This window comes from Coregonus clupeaformis, unplaced genomic scaffold, assembly GCF_020615455.1.
Source record: "Coregonus clupeaformis isolate EN_2021a unplaced genomic scaffold, ASM2061545v1 scaf0678, whole genome shotgun sequence".
In the NCBI taxonomy this organism is placed as follows: Eukaryota; Metazoa; Chordata; class Actinopteri; order Salmoniformes; family Salmonidae; genus Coregonus; species Coregonus clupeaformis.
The window spans coordinates 103,169-116,008 of NW_025534133.1; the positions used below are offsets into that span (position 1 = coordinate 103,169).

Sequence of the window (12,840 nt, forward strand, 5' to 3'; positions counted from 1 at the left end):
TCTGCCAGGAGGCGGAAACTTGGCTGCAAGTGGATCTTCCAGCAAGACAATAACCCCAAACACGCCTCAAAATCCACAAATAAATGGTTAATGGGCACAAAATCAACATTTTTGCAATGGCCTTCTCAGTCTCTGGACTTGAAACCCATTGAAAATTATATTATTTTGCATACAATATAGCTAATTGTTTGAATTATTTATTTTATACAGCCATTTTTTGCTAATCTTTATCAAGGGTGTCAATAATTTCAGACCCCACTGTAGCGCCACACTGCTCCTACACGGTGTACCAATACCTAATGTAGATGTACCTTCAGAAACAATTAATACCCCTAGACTAGGTCCATACTGCTCCTACACGGTGTACCAATACCTAATGTAGATGGACCTTCAGAAACAATTCATACCCCTAGACTAGCTCCATACTGCTCCTACACGGTGTACCAATACCTAATGTAGATGGACCTTCAGAAACAATTCATACCCCTAGACTAGGTCCACACTGCTCCTACACGGTGTACCAATACCTAATGTAGATGTACCTTCAGAAACAATTAATACCCCTAGACTAGGTCCATACTGCTCCTACACGGTGTACCAATACCTAATGTAGATGGTGTAGTGTATTAAGATTATGTCTTTGTTAAATGTTTTTCATGAAGAAATGGAATGTTGGTTATGTTAGTATCAAAAGGCAATGTTTAGTATAATGTTACATATAATAGACAGGAAGTGGGTTGTAAACTGGTGATTGGCCAGAAGAGGGAGCCCATCTTGTTGCATTGGTTATAAATAGGGGTACACGAAGAAGATAGAGCAGAGCAGACATTAGAATTGGAGGACACTGCTCTCCGGACCTCGCGAGTCTGTAATCTATGCTGTAACCTCGTGGTATGAATAAAAACTTCTGACACGATGCAGCATGGATGGACTCTTTTGTTGACAGCGATGATTGCCACCATTCATCATATACGACATAATGGCGAGCTTGCCAGGAGGGATTATGCAATCCTTCTTTGCTGCATTTGGAGTCGCCAAGCTAACTCAAGCTAACTTTGGTCTGGAGTCATGACCCGACTAAACACAGCTAAGTTGTTGGTTTTGTTACTGCTTGTGTACACTGGAGGAATGTATCCTTATGACCGTGCCTCTGGTGGCGTTATCGCTGTTGATTGGGAGTCTGATAACAAATATTCTAAATTTGGTTGATGGGTAAATGGGGAATAATAGCATGTTTAGGACAATGGATTGGTAGAGAATAAATGTTGGGAGACGTCTGCATAGTTAGGGCACCGTGAATCTGGAAAAGACCTCGAGGAGGCGATTCTTTCTGAATGGGCCATGAAATCCTTGCAACGCGTTAGGTGGTGTAAGGTTGATTCTGGAGAATTATTAAGCTGGATGGATTATATGCATGTTATATACTCATCGTATGGTTGACGAACTGTAATGCATGGGGTAACCTCTCTATGATTATCCAGAACTTACGGCAACAAAAAGTTAGACGGAGATATTGATAATTGTGATGATGATTGGGCCGCGGTGCAGGATATTGATTTGGGTAGTAGGCCGCAGTTAGCTAGAGGCTACAGCTCAGTCTTGATTGTTTCAGGCCACGTGGTACATCGTGGCTAAGGCTAACGGCTAATGCTATCGGCTAAATGTGTTTTGTGTCACAGTGTACCTTAGGCTAAGCTAAATGCTAATGCTACATGCTAATTGTGTTGCGTGCTACATGCTAACGGATATCCTTAGAGATTCCATTGCGATGGATTAAAGTCTTTTAAACTTGTTTATGTGTTTGTAAGTCGGGTTATATGTTTTGTGAGCTCTGTTATGTGTAATTGTGTGAGTATAACGTATAAAATAGTGACGCTGTAGCGTAATGCTATCGGTCTATTGTGTGATAAGCATGGGCTTAAGGGGATGTGCGCATGCGTGTGATTTTACGGGGCTAAAAACTACGACATGAGGTCGCGCTGAGCCTACAAAACAAAGTGGTGGCTTTGGGGTTTCCTTGCAGGGGTTTAATAGCTAACGAGAAGGAAAGGTGGACACGAATCTTTTAAAATCGTTAAAGTAACTGTTATTTGAACGTTAAACTATTGGTTGAGATGTAGTAAATTTATAAATTAAATATATGTTGACGGAGTATAATTAATTAAATTAAAAGACGATTAAAATTAAATGAAATGTTTTGGAGCGATCTATGTAATAAATGATATTTGCGCATGCGTGGGATTCTGCAAAACAACACATTGGTTAAACTGCAGGGGGAGACAGAGGAACACAGACGACGGAACAAATAGGCACAAGGAGAGTTTAACACGAATTTTATAAGTTTAAACGGCGGTGGGTTAAGATGAAACTTGTTTGGGTACCTATTGAATTTATAAATTAAATATATGGTAATGGATTATAATAGAGTGAATTAGATAATTAAATGACGGATTAAAATCAAGGTTTTTGGGCGATCTATAATTAGTCCTGAGTTAAAGTCTTAGAGCGAATGTAGAACGAATGAATATTGAATGGTTGGAAATACTCAGTGATGGCATTAACTACTAAAAGCTGTTATTGTGTCTTTGTCCCTTGTCATGAGAGACAGGAGAGAGGGGGAGCGAGGAGATACAGGAAGTGATCACGTGACGCGGCAGAAGATCAAGTCATAAAAAAGGTTACTGTTATAAGATATGTGATGTTATGACGATTTTACATAGGCTTGGCAAATGCTATTTCATTAAAAATTGCATTTTGGATGCTCTGTGTATCACTGGGGTTTGATGGGAATTGTAGTATTGAACGGTTTGTTTTTGGGGATTGCTTTGAAGTTGACTAATTTACTTGCATTTGATGGGTTGTGGTAATATAGTCAACACTAATGGATAAATTGGGGACATAGGATATAGGAATAAAAATTGGTTTTAATTATTCATGATTTTTAATTGACTTATTTGGATTTATTTGGAGTTGATAGATTTATATTAAGAATTACAGGAGGGAAGCCTACATAGGCTATATAGTTTAAAATAAGATAGTTCACAATAAAGGAATATAAAAGGGTTGTTACAATGGGGAAAAAGATATCAGGACTATGAAAGTCATTACACGGGTTGAAATACGGGTAATCCTTTAATTAAAGTGTTGCTAGGTTATCCGGCAAGTGAAACAAAAGTTGCCCTTCATTCTCAAACAGAAATTGATAAAATATGTCAGCGATAAGATAGGTTTAAAAAGTAGAGCTTAGGGATGTTTATTCTCAGCTTACAATGATCGTCCAGGAGTGATTATTGCATCAGAAATATAGACAAATAATAGATAGGGTACCCGCAGAAACAACGATGAAGATGAATCCAGAAGACGGAAGAAAATGAGATGTCTGGAACGTGAAGGAGAAGAGGATGATGAAGATGAGAGTGATTGATGAGAGGTCATGGGTGGAGGTGACTCTGTGATCAGAGGGAAGTGGCAAGAGAGGAAAGAAGAAATGGATACTAGAGATTTGATCTCTGATGAAAGTTGAAGATACAAGAGCAAAGAAGAAATGGAGAAGTGGAAGAAGTAACACGACTGGATGAAGACCTCAAGAATTGAAGGAGAAGAATAATACAGTGAGGCCAAAGGAAAGGCCACTAGTAAGAAGATGATATTTCAAGAACAGAACTTAGAAGATAACCTTTTGAAGAATACTGATATGTCAACAACGAGAAAGAACAAGACGAAGAAACTCTGAAAACTCAATCATACAACTGGTGGAGAAGAGAAGTTTTGGTTATGAAGAATCAGAGTGAACCAAATCAACAATCACTGTTACAGCTTCAACTGAACAGTATCAAATGCAATTGTACCAGCCAAGGGGGGTACCAGGTGTTATATCCACAGCCAAGGTCTGGACAGACACAGAATTGGAGAAGAAGAGAAAATAGCCAACAATTGAAGTAAAAACAACCGACCATTAGAAGTGATAGTGAATAGGGGAAAAACTTATCTGGGTTCAGCCTAAAGCGGTTAAACATCTCACTAATTAAACATCTAACTAATTAGGTTAGGATAGGGATTTGAAGTAGTAAAACAGTTTACTCTTCGGGAATCAATTGAGCTATGCTATAGAACTCAAAGAGAAATTAAAATAGACATACTAATATTAGAGGGTGTTTGGGAATCATTTGCTTAAAAAGATAATATCATAGGAAGGATGATAATGTATTAGACAATGTCTGAAAATAAACTTAATAGGGGTGACTGTTATTCTGGGTTACATTCTTACACTAAGAGATTTCAGGATAGGCTAAAAGGTGTTTAGTCGTTTTGCCAAGTCTGTGTGTAATGAGTCAGAAGCAGGTGGGGAACTTTCCCAATCACATAGTCTAAACATTTGGTGGTAGGGGATTTTGTGAAAATCAGTGGGAAAAGGTTTTAAATGTTATGAGAGGAAAGATTAGATTAAAATAAGTTAGGAGTAGATTAGGGTTGAAGGAACTCTGAGACAGTAAGCTAAGTTTTAAAGTTAGTAGTAAGAGAGAGAGAGAACAGTAATGAATGACACTTTAGAATAGGAAGATCAAGGTAATTGTGGGTACCTTTTGTTATAATCAAAAGGTTTAAAGTTTAGAGGTAGAACTGAGATTTGGGGAAAAAGTGACACTAGTGGTGATGGATGGAAGTACAAGTAAAGAGTTCAGAGCTTTGGGAAAACTAGGGATGAGGTAGTAACAATAATGACATCACCACGTGAGTCTATTAAAACAACAGTGAGAAGTAATTTAACTCTTTCAACATTGATAGTTATTAAAGCCATAAATATAGCGCATTTGATTATAAGGGTTCAGCATCAATTATAGGGGGAAAATACTGTTATTAGGGTTAGGAGAATAATAATTATAATATGCCATTTAGGATGATGACGTTTCTTTCACAGAGAGAGAGAGAGAGATAATTATGAAAGCATAGAAATTTGTTCCGGTTAAGAATTATTGGTTAAAGGGCTATGTAATTCGTAAAGTGAAGCTTATAATGGAAGATTTGAAGTCTGTAGAGCGTTCTACAGTCATAGAGGGAGTTAAGGATAAGTTTATTACAGTAGTCACTCCAACAGGGAATAATCGAATAGGATGTTGGTAGTTTCCCACTAGAGGGAATTAAGGGTTTTAATTCATCAACTAAATCAACAACGTTAATGGTAACTTTGGGAAGGGATTAATGATACGATGGTAATAGCAAATGTAGGAAGGATGACAACAACTTTTCTGAAATTAGAGGTAGCAAGAGGGACTCAGGAGGTTATGGAAAATAGGAGAGCAGATAGAAACAATATAGATTAATCTGAAATGGAGAAGAGAGATTCATCATGGAAGCTGCATGATGGGGTCTTTTGATTTTGATGACAGAGGGGGGGGGCATCTGATCAGTGCTGCTCGTTCCTCTGTTGTGGAAATTAGAGATAGATTAACTCATTCTGTAAGAATCAGTGGGGAATCTTGAGGGTTGATGTCTGTTGGGGATGCCAGCCCAAGACGTGTTGGACGGTTGCGCAGCCTCTAGCGGGTATGGGTCAGTGTTATGCTTTGTCATAACTGTGGTATCAGCAACAGTCATTGACCGATAAAATAATGTAGTTGTCAGAACAGTAGGGTTTAAGTGTTCTTGGGTAAATGGATTACCCTATGGGAATTGTTAGATGGAAAGTAAAGTCAGGTAACCGCAAACTCTGAAGCATTTGAGGTGTAACCATTGAGGGATAAAAGTTGTTGTTGTTCTAATAAAACATATGAGGTAGAGGTATGTTTATGGGAATATAGGTTACTTTTTATATACCAGGTAGTAAGAAGAGCAGGACTTTGATGGTTAAAAGATTAGCTTTTGACTGACAGTGTGACTATGGGGAATTTTAGAGATATTTGGAGGGTTTGTGATGATAAAGCATCTATATTCTTACATTAGGGATGGACAGGATTTTGTTACATGTCAACGTTGAAGCTTCCATATGAGGTTTCTACTATTATAAGAGGGATAGCACCGGACACAGCTAAATCTAGGGTTAAAAGGGTGACATGGCTACATGTCATAGTCTTCAAGCCTATCATTGAAGGGTAAGTCTAAGGGAGAAGGGGGGACTTCATTCATGGTATGGTGTAACATTTGGGAAGATCATATTGATAAATATTAGTTATACTTTGAGTCCAGATAGTTCAGATAATATCACTGGGGTTATAGATGCATTATAAGGGATGCGTTTGGGAGATCTGAGAAGATTTGGTTGCAAGATCAATTAGGCCAGTAGGGGCAGTGATGGGTCAGATTTTAGTTTCAGCTTTGATAACACTGTGTGATGTTTGTAACTGACCTTTGAGAAAGCTAAGATAGGTTGGAGAGTACCTGGAGACAACACTCAGATGCCATTGTTGACTGTTCCGGATCTGGACGAAGAGGGACAAGTGGAACTGATGGATAAATATCATTTTGGATTATTTGATGATTTTTCAAATTGTTTTTTCAATATTAGTATGATTTTTAGTATGATTTATGAATCAAAGGGGGGAATGGATAATGTGATTCATGCATCATTTATGTATAATTTTTTTAATTCTTAGGTGAAATTGAGGTTTAATTTGAAAGTGGTTGTTTTGCAAAGGATACTGTTTGGTTGTTTCTTTTCTTTTCATTCCAGAAGCATTTGGGGGAACATGTGACTCAAACAAAGACAATATGAAGGGACAATATGACTGGAGGAGATGAAACAAGGAGGGTGTGGCCGATTCCATCATCAACAAGTCCATTGGAGGAGGAGACTACGGAGGAGATGAAGTGTAGTGGACTACATTCCAGTGTCTGCAATGAAATATAGACATATTTGATGTGTAATACATAATGGTGTCATATTCTTAGGTATTGATTTTAGTAGAATGATGTTTGATGTTATTGAATGCAGATGAGGATCTTAGATGCTTTTGTTTATTTCGATGGGGTTTAGGGAAAGGACGTTTAGGCAGGGAGAGATTCCCTTTTGGGTCCTATGGGTTGACCAGCCTGAGAGTGGATGTTTCTGGATAGGATTTTGTTTGCAGGGGAAACATGTGTATTTAATGGCATCATAGTTTCAAATGTATTTACATGGTTTATGAGTTTATCTGGAGTACCGCGGTGGTTGCCTGGGGCAGAGGGACCGTGAGAGAATTTTACTGTCTTGATTGATGGATGGATGGATTTGGAACAAAGGTTGCCGGACAGTTTTTCGCTCTCACACTCCATAAAGATTTATTCATGATTCATAGTAATGTGTTCACACTTCATAAACAGTTATTCATATGTCATAGAAAGGTATTTACATTCTAGAGGAGAATGTTTTTGGGGTTAAGGTTAAGGATACTCAATAAGATAAATTGTTACTGGTCATAATCCTATTCTGTTTGTTTTCGAGACTTAGTTTAGTCTCGAAGGGGGGAATATAGTATCTGAAGATTATGCCTTTGTTAAATGTTTTGGAGGAACAAAGAATGTTGTTTTATGATCTTAGTTCAAATGTAGCGTTTGGAGGGTGATGCCCCAGGGGAGACTGGTGATTGGCCAGAAGAGGGAGCCACCCCTCCTTGTTGCATTGTTTATAAATAGGGGTTAAACGATGAGACGTCAGAACGGCCATAGCAATTGGAGGAGCCGTTCTCCGGACACCGCGGGTCTGTATTTATGCTGTAAACCTCGTGGTATGAATAAAAACTTCTGACACGATGCAGCATAACGGACTCTTTGTTGATGGCAATAATTGCCACCATTCATCATATACGACAGTGGTTAAAGACTTAGTAACTTAGTTGTAGTCACGATCTGGTTACCTATAAGTACAAACAGTTATGTTTTTGCGTTATTAAGAATTTATTAACTTATTTCCAGATATCTTCTAAACTACCCACAATGCACTATTTCTCAACGTCATATGGAGGATCTACTCTGTGCTATCGAGTTTGTATGCTAGCTCGGTAGCTAGCTCAAGCTTGCAAACGTTAGCCACACCTCATGTTTTTCATGCACTGTGTGGTTGTGTTATCTAGTGTGAACCTGTTACCACAATAGGCTCTGGTGCCTTCTTGCCGTGGGCCACACCTCATGTTTTTCATGCACTGTGTGGTTGTGTTATCTAGTGTGAACCTGTTACCACAACAGGCTCTGGTGCCTTCTTGCCGTGGGCTCAAACCAAAGAGAAAATCAGACCTGGCAGTGACATACTAGACCCTGGCAGTAAATCTAATACTCAGGTGCTTTAAGTCATGCATGAAAGGTCTGGGGTGGTTCCGTGGTTATAAGTTACTGACCTAAAACTCACTAGTTTCTATAACTCTCGTCTTGCTAAAACTCACTAGCTTCTAGAACTCTGGTCGTCCTAAAACTCACTAGCTTCTAGAACTCTGGTCTTCCTAAAACTCACTAGCTTCTAGAACTCTGGTCGTCCTAAAACTCACTAGCTTCTAAAACTCACTGGCTTCTAGAACTCTTGTCTTCCTAAAACTCACTAGCTTCTAAAACTCACTGGCTTCTAGAACTCTTGTCTTCCTAAAACTCATTAGCTTCTAGAACTCTCGTCTTCCTAAAACTCATTAGCTTCTAGAACTCTCGTCCCCTTGGAACGAGCCCAAACAAAACTCATCTCCAATACAGAAAAATGTGCAGTCAAAATACATTGTGATCCATGACAATGCACTGGCTAAATGCAAAACACAAATCGTTTTGACTGCCCACCCTTGAGACAATCAGCAACCAAGTTGTCCTTACCACGGACATGTCTGATTTCAAGAGGAAACTCCTGCAATATCCGTAGGAACTTTACACCTCACTGCGGAGCTTCTCTCTCTTTTCAGGGTTCACTCGATAGGCATGTTGTTGGATCGGGGCCGAGTCCCCAATGTCATACTCTAGTACATTTGGGTTGGCACATCTGAGAATGAACCCTGATATTCTACAAGCAGGGCAACAATGTCAATATAATTGTACCCCAAAATGGTCAGTTCGTTGCATAAATTATGATTACTAAATGTTGCATGAATTGTAAATATGAAATATCAAAACAGAATGATCACCCCTTTGTTAATATGTATTGGCAATAATTCACTTAATGGTGAGGCATTGAATAATAAAACATATATATTTTGTCAGGCTGGATGTTTGAAATATGAGTAGGTGATTTGAGTCATGCTTCTTCAGTAGTGGAATAAAGACAAGTAGCACTTGAATGTTGTAAAGAAATACTGGAGTGATGTAAGATTGTTAATAAAACTGATTATAGACCAATTTATTATACTGCGTCCATGTTTATAGGCTGCAAGTACGTTGAAATTAAGTTGTTGTCAAGTCGTTGAAAAAACGACCTGAAAATACATATTTTCAACTAAAACCGAATGTAAACTCAGCAACAAAAAAAAGTCCTCTCACTGTCAACTGCGTTTATTTTCAGCTAACTTAACATGTGTAAATATTTGTATGAACACAACAAGATTCAACAACTGAGACATAAACTGAACAAGTTCCACACACAAATAATGTGTCCCTGGGGGTCAAAATCAAAAGTAACAGTCAGTATCTGGTGTGGCCACCAGCTGCATTAAGTACTGCAGTGCATCTCCTCCTCATGGACTGCACCAGATTTGCCAGTTCTTGCTGTGAGATGTTACCCCACTCTTCCACCAAGGCACATACAAGTTCCCGGACATTTCTGGGGGGAATTGCCCTAGCCCTCACCCTCCGATCCAACAGGTCCCAGACGTGCTCAATGGGATTGAGATCCGGGTTCTTCACTGGCCATGACAGAACACTGACATTCCTGTCTTGCAGGAAATCACGCACAGAATGAGCAGTATGGCTGGTGGCATTGTCATGTCAGGATGAGCCTGCAGGAAGGGTACCACATGAGGGAGGATGCCTCCTTGCAGCATGCATAAGGCATGTTCACGCAGATGAGCAGGGATCCTGGGCATATTTCTTTTGGTGTTTTCCAGAGTCAATAGAAAGGCCTCTTTTGTGTCCTAAGTTTTCATAACTGTGACCTTAATTGCCTACCATCTGTAAGTCTTAACGACCGTTCCACAGGTGCATGTTCATTAATTATTTATGGTTCATTGAACAAGCATGGGAAACAGTGTTTAAACCCTTTACAATGAAGATCTGTGAAGTTATTTTGGATTTTTACAAATTATCTTTGAAAGACAGGGTCCTGAAAAAGGGACGTTTCTTTTTTTGCTGAGTTTATATTGGACATCAGGCATAGTCTTCTTTTCAATGACTTTTCAATGACATTTTGCTACGTGGGAAACCTCAATGTCAAAACACAGTTTTAACATGTCCAAATCAATAACCAATATGCAAAAACAGTTTGTGATATATTGAAAACCGAAACCGAAACTGTACTATCTACACAAATGTGCCACAATAATCATATTAAAACAAGCACCTTATAAACTGCACAAGCACCAACAATAAGTCACTGATATCGATTATGGGGGAGATCAGGTTGTACCTGCTGTTGAAACTAACACAACTAAAAAAACATGGAAATGGGAGATAACTTTTACCTCACTGGTTAGAGGACAACCTGCAGAAGACAGTCAGCTACATTTTGGAGTGATGTATTTCCATTTATGGGTCGCTAAACAAAGGAACGCAACACTTATTTCATCGGGTTGCCAACAAGGTAAGTGTAACACAACTTTTTTTTTCTTTCACTTTTTGTTAAATCACATGAATACTCTTTCAATTCAGAGCCTGGATTTTTCCCAGAGGCTAATATCCATATCATGCTGAAATAAATTGAACAGGGGGAAACGTTTAGGGTTCTACATTGTGATATTAATTAAAATACGCCTACTACAATGTTTAAATATTCTACACTGTGACATTATTTCATTGATATCATGAAACAACTCCTTCATGTATGTATTTTCTGATGTTTGATCAGAGATATTTTATCAGAGTATCTCTTGTCACATGATCACAGCTATACGTCTTCTCTCCTGTGTGAGTTCTCAGATGTACTATAAGGCCACTTGACTGGATAAAACTCTTCCCACATTGAGTACAGCTATATCATTTATCTCCTGCTATATAGTTTCTCTCCTGTGTTGTGTGTGTTCTCTGGTGTGATTTTAAATCTCTTAACCTAACAAAAGTCTTTCCACAGTCAGAGCAGTTGTAAGGTTTCTCTCCTGTGTGTCTTCTCAGATGTACTATCAGGTAGCTTGACCGAGTAAAACTCTTCCCACATTGAGTACAGCTATACGGTTTCTCTCCTGTGTGTGTTCTCTGGTGTGATACCAGGCTGCTTGACTGAGTAAAACTCTTCCCACATTGAGTACAGCTATACGGTTTCTCTCCTGTGTGTGTTCTCTGGTGTGATACCAGGCTGCTTGACTGAGTAAAACTCTTCCCACATTGATCACAGCTGTAAGGTTTCTCTCCTGTGTGTCTTCTCAGATGTACTATCAGGTAGCTTGACCGAGTAAAACTCTTCCCACATTGATCACAGCTAAAAGGTTTCTTTCCTGTGTGTCTTCTCAGATGTACTATCAGGTAGCTTGACCGAGTAAAACTCTTCCCACATTGATCACAGCTATAAGGTTTCTCTCCTGTGTGTGTTCTCTGGTGCACTATCAGGGAGCTTGACCGAGTAAAACTCCTCCCACATTGATCACAGCTATAAGGTTTCTCTCCTGTGTGTGTTCTCTGGTGTGATTTTAAATCTCTTAAACTAACAAAAGTCTTTCCGCAGTCAGAGCAGTCGTAAGGTTTCTCTCGTGTGTGTGTTCTCTGGTGCACTATCAGGTAGCTTGACCGAGTAAAACTCTTCCCACATTGATCACAGCTATAAGGTTTCTCTCCTGTGTGTACTCGCTGGTGTATTTTAAGTTCTGATGAAGACCTGCAACGTTTCCCACAGTCAGAGCAGCAGTGAGATTTCTTCCCAGCGGGTCTCAGATGGTTTTTCTTAAGGTGTTCTGATCTGGAGAGAGACCTTTCTGCCTCGTCAGCATCATGTTGTTGAGGCTCCCCAGAGGATCCACGATAGCCACGTCTCTCTCCTGTGTGAACGACAAAGTCAGACAGATGGTTAAAGAACCACAACAGCAGAAATACACTGTTTATTTGAGGTAAAAGGTGATACCCAGAGCATACCCATGAAATTGTACAACAATTGACATCTTAAATTATTTGACATCAAGTGAGCAACAAGTCATATTTTGTCATTTTCCCACATTAGTAGTAACATCGATGACTGTAGGCTAGAAATAAGTTATTAAAGTTGTTGAAATCCTAAGCAGAGTGCCAGACGACTTTTACTCTCCAATATAGGACCCTTTCTGTGTTTGCTGCTTGTTGCTATGCAACACAATTTGGCTGCAGAAACTCCTCCATGCTAATAACCTCTAGTTATGGATGTAGTATATCTGAACTCCTCCATGCTAATAACCTCTAGTTATGGATGTAGTATATCTGAACTCCTCCATGCTAATAACCTCTAGTTATGGATGTAGTATATCTGAACTCCTCCATGCTAATAACCTCTAGTTATGGATGTAGTATATCTGAACTCCTCCATGCTAATAACCTCTAGTTATGGATGTAGTATAACTGAACTCCTCCATGCTAATAACCTCTAGTTATGGATGTAGTATATCTGAACTCCTCCATGCTAATAACCTCTAGTTATGGATGTAGTATATCTGAACTCCTCCATGCTAATAACCTCTAGTTATGGATGTAGTACATCTGAACTCCTCCATGCTAATAACCTCTAGTTATGGATGTAGTATATCTGAACTCCTCCATGCTAATAACCGCTAGTTATGGATGTAGTATATC

The 12,840-nt window shown here is 39.1% G+C and overlaps 1 pseudogene; it reads right to left on the reverse strand.

Moving 5' to 3' along the window:
* Positions 1–10,161: 10,161 nt before the first annotated feature.
* On the reverse strand, positions 10,162–12,147 carry LOC123485414 (annotated as a pseudogene).
* Positions 12,148–12,840: the final 693 nt, after the last annotated feature.